At 42.2% G+C, this 14,483-nt stretch overlaps 1 long non-coding RNA gene across 1 annotated transcript; it reads right to left on the reverse strand.

Annotated features, from left to right (window-relative positions):
• Positions 1 to 642: 642 nt before the first annotated feature.
• On the reverse strand, positions 643 to 3,171 carry LOC132599705 (uncharacterized). Its single transcript, XR_009566954.1, has 3 exons — positions 2,829 to 3,171; positions 2,027 to 2,077; positions 643 to 945 (listed from the first exon to the last, which is right to left on the reverse strand). It is a non-coding gene; the product is annotated as an uncharacterized LOC132599705 (long non-coding RNA).
• Between the last annotated feature and the right edge of the window lie 11,312 nt (positions 3,172 to 14,483).

A 14,483-nucleotide genomic window follows, 5' to 3' on the forward strand; every position in this document is an offset into this window, starting at 1 on the left:
CCATATAGAATCGTATTTGCCTCGGGAGAGAGATAATCCTACAATGAAATCCATATTAATTTCTGCCCATTTCCATGTAGGAATTTCCATTGCCTGCAATAAGCCCCCTGGCTTCTGATGTTCGGTATTCACTTGTTGGCAATTTGGGCACTATGCTACAAATCCTGCTATGTCTCGTTTCATGCTATCCCACCAATACAGCAATTTGAGATCATGATACATCTTGGTTGCACCTGGATGAATAGAGTACCGAGAATAGTGTGCTTTCTCTAGAATCCATTGGCGTAATTCTGCTACATCCGGCACGCATAGCCTGCCTCGATACCTAAGGACCCAATCTATGGAAACTTCAAATGAAGACTTCTCTTTTTCACAAGAGACATTCTCGTAATGACACATTTGCGGATCTTCATACTGCGTTCTTTTATCTCCACATTCAGGGGCGAGACTGTAGGATCATTGACATTAATTCCTACATTACCTGAATCAATTACACGTACTCCAAGGTTTGCTAATCTGTCACGACCCAACCCCGTGGGCCGCGACTGGCACCCTAGCTGGGTACCCGTACATACCTACCTAACCGAATTTCGTATCGTACAGATTTTTTTTTTTCAAACGGATATTACAGAAGTAGGCCGATACAGATACGGCACGCGCGCAAACATATATATATACCTGAACATGCAGACATTTACAGATAAGCCGATAAGGCTAACATACAGACGAAACCCGTAACCCACACATCTATCTACAGGCCTCTACAGACATACAGAATCATATGACGGGACAGGGCCCCGCCGTACCCAGAACTTCCATACATACAGAACATACGGAAAACAAAAGATATATATACCAAAGTACATGCTCCGAATCAAAAGGAGCTCTTCAAGATAGCAGGACCTGTGCCTTAGACTGGCGGCGTGTCACCGAGTGCGCCTGTACCTGCGGGCATGTAACGCAGCCCCCGAAGAACCGGGGGTCAGTACAAAAATGTACCGAGTATGTAAAGCAGAAATATATCAAACATAATCATGATCTGGACCGGAAGCGCATAAATATACTAGATTGGCTCATAAGCCGGACAGACAGAGTCATAGTCCCGACAGACGGACATAATCATGGTCCAGACAGACAGAATCAGAATCCATATGGACATACAAAATCAGAATCCATACGGACATACAGAATCAGAATCCATACGGACATACAGACATAGTCGTAGTTCAGACAGACAGACAGAAGTATACCTGATAGAATTATGCATGCAGAGTAGTGCAGAATCATACTGAATCATACAGAGGCATGTGTTTATATACATACTGATGGCACATGCATACAGACATACAGATCCCGACCCGTACGCCGAGGGACGCGGTGAACAATGCAGAGAAATATGCACGATAACAGAACCTGGCCCGGGACGCAGTGAAGGAATGCATTGAGACAGCCACGAACAGATCCATGGGAAACCACATACATACAGACTCAATCAGACTAAAGGGTGCCAAACGGCGAGCCAAAATCAGAGTATACGGATAGTATGCATAGTACGCGCCTATATCCTACTTGGGAAGGCACGACAGATTATTATCAGAATCGGATTCTCAGATGTTCAGAAGTTATTTTATAAGAATTTCATAAAAATAGTTGTATCATAATCAAAATAATAGTTCAGATGGTTTCTGACAAAATCGGACAAAATGGAAGTATTTAAAGTATTACAGAAGATATCGGGCCTTGCGGGCCCGCCTCGGACCAACTCGAGGCAACATATGTAAATTATCGCTAATAGACCTTATGAGGTCATCCATAATCGTTTGGAAGTGTTCCGACTCCGTTTAGGGGAGTTTTGTACAAAAAATCACTTTAAAGGCAATTTGTAAGAAAATAGCTTCAATTGAATTGAAGGAATTGGAGCGGTTTTCCGTCTCGAATTCCGGGGAACGGAGTCGTACTTAAGGCTCGCGGCCGAGCCTATCACATCCAGAACATGCCTAGGAACAAAGGAAAATGCTTCACATACCTCGATAGCGCCTTACGCTCGCTTGGCGTCGATCCCAATCTCGTCCAAAATCTAGAAATGGTCAAGTTTACCATTTGTTAGTTTCAAACTTTTCAATAATCCAACTTAACACATGTTTGCCTACCGAAATTTCGGCAGCATTTCCTCTGTATATAAGACATCCCCGAGACTTAGCTCGGCTCAATTCACTACACAACAACCCAGAACAACAGCAAAAACAACAACAGACATTAAAACACACACTATGGCATCACTAGCCATCGTTTCGGCATAACGACACATCTTTCGTTTCAAACTTACATTTCCGAACCAAACTTGTTATTTTGATATTCATCACCCACCAAATTCATTACAACATACATCGGAAGCATCCATACCATTTTCACCCAATATTCAGAAGGTATGCGAACATTCAAACTTTCCATTAAGCCACTACTTTCCAATTTTTCCTAACCTTCAACATACAAGTTCATTATACATTTCCATCTTCCAAATTCATCCACAATAATCATAATTTTCCTCTTGATACTTTCATTTCCATTTTTACATAAACCATAACAAAGTTGTATGTTTTCCTACAACAACTTAATAACCATTAAGTTCCTTCACTCTCCTCACATAATCCATGATTAAAACAACCAAAATATTAATTCAAATCAGTCCATCAATTTCAATTAAAACAGCCCCTCACCCATAAATTTCAACAAAACAACAAACGAGTTTATAATGCTGTTTTCTCCGTTCTAATTCGTTAAAACTCTAAATAAACACTTTAATAACATAAAAGGAATTTTATAAATACCTTATCAGAAGATCCACCACGAAAATTTCATCCCCCAAGACTAATATTTATCTCAAATTGAAGGCAACGCAACGTACAACGTTTTTCTCTTCATGAGCTTCGGGATTCGGAGCTCGGATTTTGATCAAAATGATCTTCTTAGCCTTGAAGTTTTCTCTCTCTCTCTCTAATGGAATTTTTTGGATCTTTTCTGATCTGAAATGTGGAGGAGGAGGCTGAAAACTCCCTTAAATAATAAGGAAATGGGCCTGACCCGGATTGGAATCGGGTTGGGCCCATTTCACTGCCCAGCTTGACCTTTCCGCCTTAAAATGTCCATATCTCCTTGTACCGACGTCGCCTGGGAGCCCACGACCTACCGTTGGAAAGCTATTTCAATTATCTAAAACTTTTATCTCTGGGCATTTTCCCAAATTCTAAACTTGTAATGCCGTTTTTGCCCCTCCAAGTCAGGTAATCCGAAAACGTTTTCTTAAAAATATTCGTTTGGAGGGCTTCCACTTTGATTTGGCTCCAGGGCCCTTCACGGGTTGTGTTTAACTTTACATATACGATTCATATAACTTTTCACATGTCCCAAAAAAAATATTGATGTGTGGGCCCCACCTCAGCTTACAAATAATTCGACGTTCGAAAATGCAGGATATAACATTCTCCCCCCCTTTAGAACATTCGTCCTCGAATGTTCGATTGACCTTAGCGGGCCTCGTGACACTTCGGGGAGGTTCCTTCCTTTCTTTCAAAATTCCTTTCAACGTTACGATTGCTATCAGCATCTTTCACCTCTTGTCACACTTCTCGGTTCCTTACAACGTTATCATAATTTCACGTTACATCAAACAGGTTCATAACTAGAGCCAGACGCACAAAAGCATATCGGACAGATTCATAGTCGAAGCCAGATGTACGGAAGTATGTCGGACAAACATGAGATCGGAGTCAGACGTACAAAGAGGTATCAGCCAGATTCGAAATCAGAATCAGACGTACAAAAATGTATCAAACAGAGTCGTAATCAGAATCAGACATACAGAGATGTATCAGACAGACGCGTGATCAAAATCAGACATACAGAGATGTATTAGACAGATTCATATCCAGAATCAGACACACAGAGGCGTGTCAGACAGATTCGTAATCAGAGTCAATCGTATAGGGGTGTGTCAAACATAAACGTATTCAGAATCAGATGTACAAAGATTTATCAGACGGGAACATAATCGAGTTCAGAAGTACAGAGGCGTAATAGGCAGAGCCTTATCAGAATCGGGGGTGCAGAAGTATAACAGATAGGATCTGAATTAGAATCAGATCACTCCTATTAAGGCTCCAGTGTTTTATGAAAATTTCCCTTATTTGTAAACTTGTTCGCCAAGTTATCATACAAATCGTCTTACGTGTCGCTTATCGACCTTTTCAAAGATTCCGCTTATTCACACTTCTTATCTTTCATCTTTCCTACTATCCATACTCATTTTCTTTTTCAGACATCGTCATACCAGACCGAGTTATAATGGAATAGGGGTTTTTCTATCCTTTGATGACATTCGAATCCCCGTCTCCGCGTAGTTTCATGTATTCGGTTTAGTAAAACCTTTCGTCTATCACAACATTAGTTGTCGGGACTCGGCTCTTGATCCATATGGGCACCAAACGAAAATTATACACACACACATACACACATACAGATATATTTACTAGTATCTTACTGGCGAACGTCTCTGATTGTTATTCAAATCCGCTCAATTTCCCGAGCGGTGTTGCACCTTTTCTTTTTGCCCATTTAGTCCGCCTCGTTCTGCGCGACTCCTGTAAGGGCACTAATTACTCCACACATTCTCTTTTCCTTTAGATTACCCCAAATTTTCATTTATATCTATCATACTTACACTTGTGCAAAATTTTGCATTACTTCCCAGGGGGGTCACCCATCCCAGAATTGCTCTGGCTTGAGCACGCTTAACCCCGAAACTTTCATGCATTTTGACGCGTTAGGGCTGATATAATTTCGTCAATTGCCCTGCAGGACCTTTGTCACATAATTTTAGGGCAGTTCGGGGTCTTAGCAAATTTTCGGAAATTTTTTGTAGCGGGTCCCACCCCCGGCTAAGTTGCACAATTACCATATTGCTGGATCTCCGATATTCACTTTCATACACATATACATACAATTACAGACAGGCCACAGATTTAAGTCTTCGTCCCACGAATTCCGTCTCCAAATAGTCGGTGAAATCTGATAAAATATCACCATAAGGTGCTCTCCAACCACCGACAGAAGAAAACTAAATTCCGACAAGTATCGCGGAACCTGTTTGTACTTACTTTATATATATTTACTTCCATATCTCTGGAAAAACATTTGGGCAGAGGTTTCTCTGTATTTCTTACTATCCGAAACCTGTACACAAGAAATACCAACCATGCCTCACAGGGCCAACACATATACGCATATATATATACATCATATCATGTCGTCTCGTAGCCACACGGGGCTAACAATTACAGATAAAATTATACAGATGTCGAGGCTTACCTCACATGCCCAACTCGAACAACATCGGAGGCTCCTTCCTGTTCACTTTTCTGTTCAATCTTCAGCTTTATATTTCTACCACACATCAAACAACTTCTCCGACACACAGCTTTCATATTATTGCTTACCTGAGTACTGTGCGGCCTCCAATATCATCAGCCATTGCCTTCTGTCGATGCCGTCCTTTGGCTGAAATTAAAAGTTAGTCGAAAGGAATTCATATCCTACAGCTGGCTCTATCGCATGATCTAAGATTCAAAGAAGGGTAACATCCTAGATGCCCTGTAGCTTCCTGTTTATAGATGTGGTGCAAAACACATCGATAAACAAGACTCTACTAGACACGGCCTGTAGACATTCCGAGGACTAACCGCTCTGATACCACTTCTGTCACGACCCAACCCCGTGGGCCGCGACTGGCACCCTAGCTGGGTACCCGTACATACCTACCTGACCGAATTTCGTATCGTACAGATTTTTTTTTTCAAACGGATATTACAGAAGTAGGCCGATACAGATACGGCACGCGCGCAAACATATATATATACCTGAACATGCAGACATTTACAGATAAGCCGATAAGGCTAACATACAGACGAAACCCGTAACCCACACATCTATCTACAGGCCTCTACAGACATACAGAATCATATGACGGGACAGGGCCCCGCCGTACCCAGAACTTCCATACATACAGAACATACGGAAAACAAAAGATATATATACCAAAGTACCATGCTCTGAATCAAAAGGAGCTCTTCAAGATAGCAGAACCTGTGCCCTAGACTGGCGGCGTGTCACCGAGTGCGCCTGTACCTGCGGGCATGTAACGCAGCCCCCAAAGAACCGGGGGTCAGTACAAAAATGTACCGAGTATGTAAAGCAGAAATATATCAAACATAATCATGATCTGGACCGGAAGCGCATAAATATACTAGACTGGCTCATAAGCCGGACAGACAGAGTCATAGTCCCGACAGACGGACATAATCATGGTCCAGACAGACAGAATCAGAATCCATATGGACATACAAAATCAGAATCCATACGGACATACAGAATCAGAATCCATACGGACATACAGACATAGTCGTAGTTCAGACAGACAGACAGAAGTATACCTGATAGAATTATGCATGCAGAGTAGTGCAGAATCATACTGAATCATACAGAGGCATGTGTTTATATACATACTGATGGCACATGCATACAGACATACAGATCCCGGCCCTGTCTGGGGGCGCGGTAAACAGAACCCGGCCCTCTTAGTACGGGACGCGGTGGACAGACAGAATCAGATCAGATCATATGCCATCCTGGCCGCCATCCCCATACACAGATCATAGTATCATACAGACATACAGATCCCGGCCCGTACGCCGAGGGACGCGGTGAACAATGCAGAGAAATATGCACGATAACAGAACCTGGCCCGGGACGCAGTGAAGGAATGCATTGAGACAGCCACGAATAGATCCATGGGAAACCACATACATACAGACTCAATCAGACTAAAGGGTGCCAAACGGCGAGCCAAAATCAGAGTATACGGATAGTATGCATAGTACGCGCCTATATCCTACTTGGGAAGGCACGACAGATTATTATCAGAATCGGATTCTCAGATGTTCAGAAGTTATTTTATAAGAATTTCATAAAAATAGTTGTATCATAATCAAAATAATAGTTCAGATGGTTTCTGACAAAATCGGACAAAATGGAAGTATTTAAAGTATTACAGAAGATATCGGGCCTTGCGGGCCCGCCTCGGACCAACTCGAGGCAACATATGTAAATTATCGCTAATAGACCTTATGAGGTCATCCATAATCGTTTGGAAGTGTTCCGACTCCGTTTAGGGGAGTTTTGTACAAAAAATCACTTTAAAGGCAATTTGTAAGAAAATAGCTTCAATTGAATTGAAGGAATTGGAGCGGTTTTCCGTCTCGAATTCCGGGGAACGGAGTCGTACTTAAGGCTCGCGGCCGAGCCTATCACATCCAGAACATGCCTAGGAACAAAGGAAAATGCTTCACATACCTCGATAGCGCCTTACGCTCGCTTGGCGTCGATCCCAATCTCGTCCAAAATCTAGAAATGGTCAAGTTTACCATTTGTTAGTTTCAAACTTTTCAATAATCCAACTTAACACATGTTTGCCTACCGAAATTTCGGCAGCATTTCCTCTGTATATAAGACATCCCCGAGACTTAGCTCGGCTCAATTCACTACACAACAACCCAGAACAACAGCAAAAACAACAACAGACATTAAAACACACACTATGGCATCACTAGCCATCGTTTCGGCATAACGACACATCTTTCGTTTCAAACTTACATTTCCGAACCAAACTTGTTATTTTGATATTCATCACCCACTAAATTCATTACAACATACATCGGAAGCATCCATACCATTTTCACCCAATATTCATAAGGTATGCGAACATTCAAACTTTCCATTAAGCCACTACTTTCCAATTTTTCCTAACCTTCAACATACAAGTTCATTATACATTTCCATCTTCCAAATTCATCCACAATAATCATAATTTTCCTCTTGATACTTTCATTTCCATTTTTACATAAACCATAACAAAGTTGTATGTTTTCCTACAACAACTTAATAACCATTAAGTTCCTTCACTCTCCTCACATAATCCATGATTAAAACAACCAAAATATTAATTCAAATCAGTCCATCAATTTCAATTAAAACAGCCCCTCACCCATAAATTTCAACAAAACAACAAACGAGTTTATAATGCTGTTTTCTCCGTTCTAATTCGTTAAAACTCTAAATAAACACTTTAATAACATAAAAGGAATTTTATAAATACCTTATCAGAAGATCCACCACGAAAATTTCATCCCCCAAGACTAATATTTATCTCAAATTGAAGGCAACGCAACGTACAACGTTTTTCTCTTCATGAGCTTCGGGATTCGGAGCTCGGATTTTGATCAAAATGATCTTCTTAGCCTTGAAGTTTTCTCTCTCTCTCTAATGGAATTTTTTGGATCTTTTCTGATCTGAAATGTGGAGGAGGAGGCTGAAAACTCCCTTAAATAATAAGGAAATGGGCCTGACCCGGATTGGAATCGGGTTGGGCCCATTTCACTGCCCAGCTTGACCTTTCCGCCTTAAAATGTCCATATCTCCTTGTACCGACGTCGCCTGGGAGCCCACGACCTACCGTTGGAAAGCTATTTCAATTATCTACAACTTTTATCTCTGGGCATTTTCCCAAATTCTAAACTTATAATGCCGGTTTTGCCCCTCCAAGTCAGGTCATCCGAAAACGTTTTCTTAAAAATATTCGTTTGGAGGGCTTCCACTTTGATTTGGCTCCAGGGCCCTTCACGGGTTGTGTTTAACTTTACATATACGATTCATATAACTTTTCACATGTCCCAAAAAAAATATTGATGTGTGGGCCCCACCTCAGCTTACAAATAATTCGACGTTCGAAAATGCAGGATATAACATAATCGATGGAGCTCACGAACCATTTCTTTCTTTTCTGAAGGAACTCCACATAAACTGCCCATGGATCAGCGGCGAAGCGCATTAGCTACCACATTCGCTTTTCCGGGATGATATAGAATATTCACATCGTAATCCTTCAGTAATTCTAACCATCGCCTTTGCCGCAGATTTAACTCCTTCTGTTTGAAAATATGCTGGAGACTCTTGTGATCCGTATAAATATCGACGTGCACACCATACAAATAATGTCTCCATATCTTCAAGGCATGAATAACCGCAGCCAATTCGAGATCATGAGTTGGATAATTCTTTTCATGTTTCTGCAATTGTCTCGAGGCATATGCAGTAACTGCGCCATGCTGCATCAATACACATCCTAGTCCCACACCGGAGGCATCACAATACACAACATAGCCATCCGGCCCTTCAGGAAGTGTTAACACTGGAGCTGAAGTCAATCTGTCTTTCAACTCTTGGAAACTACGCTCACAAGCATCGTTCCACTGAAATTTCACCGACTTCTAGGTTAGCTTCGTTAATGGAGCTGAAATAGACAAGAAGACCTCTACAAATCTTCTATAATACCCCGCCAAACCCAGGAACTACGAACTTCCGTAGGCGTTGTAGGCCTTGGCCAAGTCTTCACAGCTTCTATTTTCTGAGTGTCGACTCGGATGCCATCATCTGAAATAACCTGACCTAGAAATGCCACAGAATTTAGCCAGAACTCGCACTTTGAAAATTTTGCATATAATTCCCGAGCTCGAAGAACGCCAAGAGCAATTCTTAAATGATCTGCATGCTCTGATTTTGTGTGAGAATACACCAAAATATCATCAATAAACACTATCACGAAGAGATCCAAAAATGGCCTGAATACATTATTCATTAAATTCATGAACACCGCTGGGGCATTTGTCAACCCAAACGACATCACTCGGAACTCATAGTGGCCATACCTCGTTCTGAAGGCTGTTTTGGGAATATCTACTTCTCTAATTCTCACTTGATGATAACCAGATCTCAAATCTATCTTGGAGAACCACTTAGCCCCCTGTAGTTGGTCAAACAAATCGTCAATTCTGGGGAGGGGATACTTGTTCTTTATTGTTACCTTGTTGAGCTGTCTATAATCGATGCACATCCGTAGAGATCCGTCCTTCTCTCTTACGAACAAGATCGGTACTCCCCACGGCGATGAACTGGGCCTTATAAACCCCTTTTAAAGCAAGTCCTTCAACTGTGCCTTCAACTATTTTAATTTTTCCGGAGCCATTCGATAAGGATGAATAGAAATAGGCTCGGTGTCCGGTAACACATCAATAGCAAAGTCAATTTCTCTTTCCAGAGGAAGGCCTGGAAGTTCGTCTGGAAATACGTCGGGGAATTCATTCACCACTGAAACTGACTGGAAAATTAGCGACTCTGATCCTGTGTCGTGCACTCGAACTAGATGATAAATATAGCCTTTGGCTATCATCTTCCTTGCCTTAAGGTAGGAAATAAACCTACCCTTTGGAGATACTGCGTTACCCTTCCATTCAAGCACGGGCTCTCCCGGAAATTGGAAGCGAACTACTTTCATCCGGCAATCAACATTAGCATAGCACGATGCCAACCAATCCATACCCATGATCACGTCAAAATCTACCATCTCCAGCTTAATCAAATCAGCTTTGGTCTGGTGATCGCATATCGCAATGACACAATCTTTGTACACTTGCCTTGCTATTACGGGATCACCAACCGGAGTGAATACCTCAAAAGGTTTAATTGGCTCGGGTTTCACCCCAATACAATCAGCAACATACGGAGTAACATAAGAGAATGTAGAACCCGGATCGATCAAAGCATATACATCACGGGAAAATATAGTCAATGTACCTGTAACGACATCTGGGGAAGACTTAAGATCCTGTCGCCCGGCTAAAGCATATACGCGGGGCTGAACGACACCTGAAGTAGATGCTCCCCCTCTGCCTCTACCTCTACCTGCTGAAGTATGAGGAATCTGTGCTGTCGGGCGTACCGAAGAAGAACCCGCTGCTGAACCTGTGGGCTGAGTCCCGGCTCTAACTCTTATCGAGGGACAATCTCTCATCATATGGCCAACTTGACCGCAGGCATAGCAGGCATCCGAACCTCGACGACACTGTCCGGAATGTAGTCTACCGCACTGGCTGCACCGTAGTACTGGGGGTCCCCTCTAACTAAAATCCCCTCTGGATTAAAAATCCGAGGCCCTCGAACTCTGGCCCTGTCCTGACCGAAAAGAATGGTCAAACCTCCTCTCTGGAAATCTGGAAGGCGCACTAGTCGCTGACTGGCCTGAATGCCTAGAATACGTCTGTCTCGGTCCCCCTCTATACTCACTGTTGGCTCCCATAGATCTATCCTTCTTGCCTTGTCTCCTGTCAGTATCACGATCACTTCTTTGCGGTGGTTGTCGTCCCTCTAAATTCTGAGCATGGGCTTGTATACGGGAAATGTCCATCCCGTCCTGCAATGAGGCTGTCAAGCAATCTTTGAATAAATGTGGTCCCAGACCACTCACAAACCTGTGCACTCGATCCCCCATGTCGGCCACCATAGTTGGAGCATATCTAGCCAAAGAATTGAACTTCATACTATACTGTCGGGCACTCATGCTTCCTTGCTTTAGATTTAAGAACCTGTCCGCTCTAGCTCGGCGGACCTCGGGTGGCAAATAATGACGAATAAAAGCATCCACAAATTTTTTCCAAACCGGAGGAGGCACGTTCTCTCCCCTTGATGCTACCCAGTTGTTGTACCATAATACCGCCACATCGCGGAGTCTATAAGAAGCCAACTCCACGGATTCGGTCTCAGAGGCATGAATAATCTTTAAGGTCCTCAGCATTTCATCAATGAAGTTTTGTGGATCTTCATCCGGTTTCGACCCAAAGAACTCCGGAGTATTTAAGGTCATAAAATCACGAGCTATCGTGCTAGCTGAACGATCACTCGGGCTTGCATTCTGTCGTTGTGCCTGAGCGGCAACCAATTGGGTCAATAAATGTATGGCCTCAGTCACTTGCTGACCTGAAGCACCCGCTGGAGGAATCGGAGCCGAGGCTCCTCCTTGCTCTTCTACATTGGGCGGGGCCTCATTTTGTGATTCGCCCTCTTCTACATTCATCAGAGGCTCTCTTTCCGCCCGTCTTTTTGTCGTAGCTTTGCCCTTCTGGGCAGCTGTAGCTTTTCCCTTTGGCGGCATTCTGAAATCATAACACACTTTTATACATGGCTCTATCGCACGATCTCATAGAAGAAAGATGGTCATTTTCCTAAATTCCCTGTAGCCTCTTGTTTATTGATGTGGCGCGCTACACACTATAAACAAGACTCTACTAGACACGGCTCGTAGACACTTCCTAGGACTGAACCGCTCTGATACCACTTTTTTCATGACCCAGCTGGGGGCCGCGACGGGTACCCGGGGCTAGCCACCGAGCACCACTTGCTCTACCACTCATCTTACTCACTTAAGGCCTTTTTATCAACTTCATACACGAATTATAGGAAAAACATATTTTAGATAGAAATATAAATGCTTTATATACATTTTCCTCTTGGCCATCAAAATAATATATACATATAATAACATCTTGTGAGACCATCTAACCCACAGTGCGTATCTACGAGCCTCTACTGACAGACTGTATATATATAGATGGAACAAGACTCCGTCGTGCCCAGAATATGCATATATACCAAAAGGCGAATCACAAGCACCTCCGAACAATGGAGTGCTCTCAATCAGCTGACAACTACTAAGGATCTGGATCAAGCTCACCTCCCTATCTACCTGTGGGCATGAACACAGCGTCCAAACAAAACGGACGTCAGTACGAATATTGTACTGAGTATGAGAGGCATAAACAATAAAGAAAGACAACAATGGTATCATGAGAACATAATTATGAAACATCTGGATCTGAATGACAATCATAAGAAAAGTAATGCATGTTGTCTTACTCATACTCATCATCATATCATAGATGCATAATATGTAAGTTGCCCGTCCATACCGGAACGGTGTGATAATCAATAACATTAGCCCGCGCCCAGGCCTCCCGCGTCCGGGGCATCATCTCATGCCGCCCACTAGTGGTGTCTGCCCTTGCCAAAAGGTCATGGTGTATCCGTATAGCTGCCCGCCTTGGCGGTGACTGCCCGGCCAACTAGGCCCGGTGTGATGCAATCATGACATGTTTATCAAAAAATACTTATAATAATATGCTTATCAAAATACACTTGTCATCATACATGCTTAAAGACTGTAGCACGACTGCATTCTATCGAGGTGACGTAAGGTCGTGAACCCTCGATCCCATTATTAACATATATGAGCATTCTGCCTCACCTTGGGGGAAATAATACATAAGGTGAGTGTGAACAATAAATAACATCACTATCAACAAGGCATCATCATATCATATCTCTTTATCTTATGTGGGCACTTATGGATATAGGCTTTTAGCTTTCCGGAATATAGGAATTCATGAAGAGGAAAGGAATTCATGCTATAGGATTCATGCCATTAGAAATAAAGGACTAGCCTCACATACCTTTGTCGTATAGCTAAGCTATCGATCGCTTGCTCCCCTTAATGTCACGTCGCTACCTTCACGAAAGAATCCGTATTAACGTTAGCTAATCGACTCAAGGGAATACGTCACTATTTCTAGAGAAAATTGGGCAACACTTCCTTTATTTATACTACCTCTCCCATAGTCTATATCAACTCCCCAACGTTCACAACAACATCCACAATATTACAATCAACAACCATCATTTATATACGTTTATCACATTCCACCATTTTCCTCCAATTTCCCCACATTTATTCTTATAACTCATTTTTGTGTTTTCGCATACTTATTACATGTTTAATGATATAAACATCAATTATAACGTATTCATAATCACAACACATCAACATTCATGATTCAATGCTACTATCATTCAATGGTGATACTATTCACCCATTCTAGACCCATTTGCCATGTCTTTCTACAATTCAAGCTTCTTAGTCTTCTAATACCTTAAACAACATGATAACATCATGAAACTTACCTTAGATGATGGTTGAATAAGTGTCACGACCCAACGCCGTAGGCCGTGACTAATGCCTGAGCTGGAAACTCGTACACACCCTTGTTAGCTATATGATCAATCCACACCCAAACATAATATGGAACCCATAGGACCAACACATAGTCACAGAACTATCGCATAAATATATATATGTTAAGCAACCTGTCTCCTGAGGAGTCACAACTATCAACAGATAACACAGTACATAAGCCGACAAGGCTGTCATAGCATGTGGGAACGTCCTAACTATATATATACGCAAGCCGGCAAGGCTACCATTACGAGTGGAAACGTCCCAAAACATAAGTTATACTAACACAGCTGGACAACATATATATATATATATATATATATATATATATATATATATATATATATATATATATATATATGTCTACAGATCTCTAAGAGTAACCACAGTAGCATATGACGGGACAGGGCCCCGCCGTACCCCTGGACAAAATAGATATATACAACAAAAGGTTCTGTACCAAAAATTTGGGCTC

Source organism: Lycium barbarum, chromosome 6 (assembly GCF_019175385.1).
Source record: "Lycium barbarum isolate Lr01 chromosome 6, ASM1917538v2, whole genome shotgun sequence".
NCBI classification, from domain to species: domain Eukaryota; kingdom Viridiplantae; phylum Streptophyta; class Magnoliopsida; order Solanales; family Solanaceae; genus Lycium; species Lycium barbarum.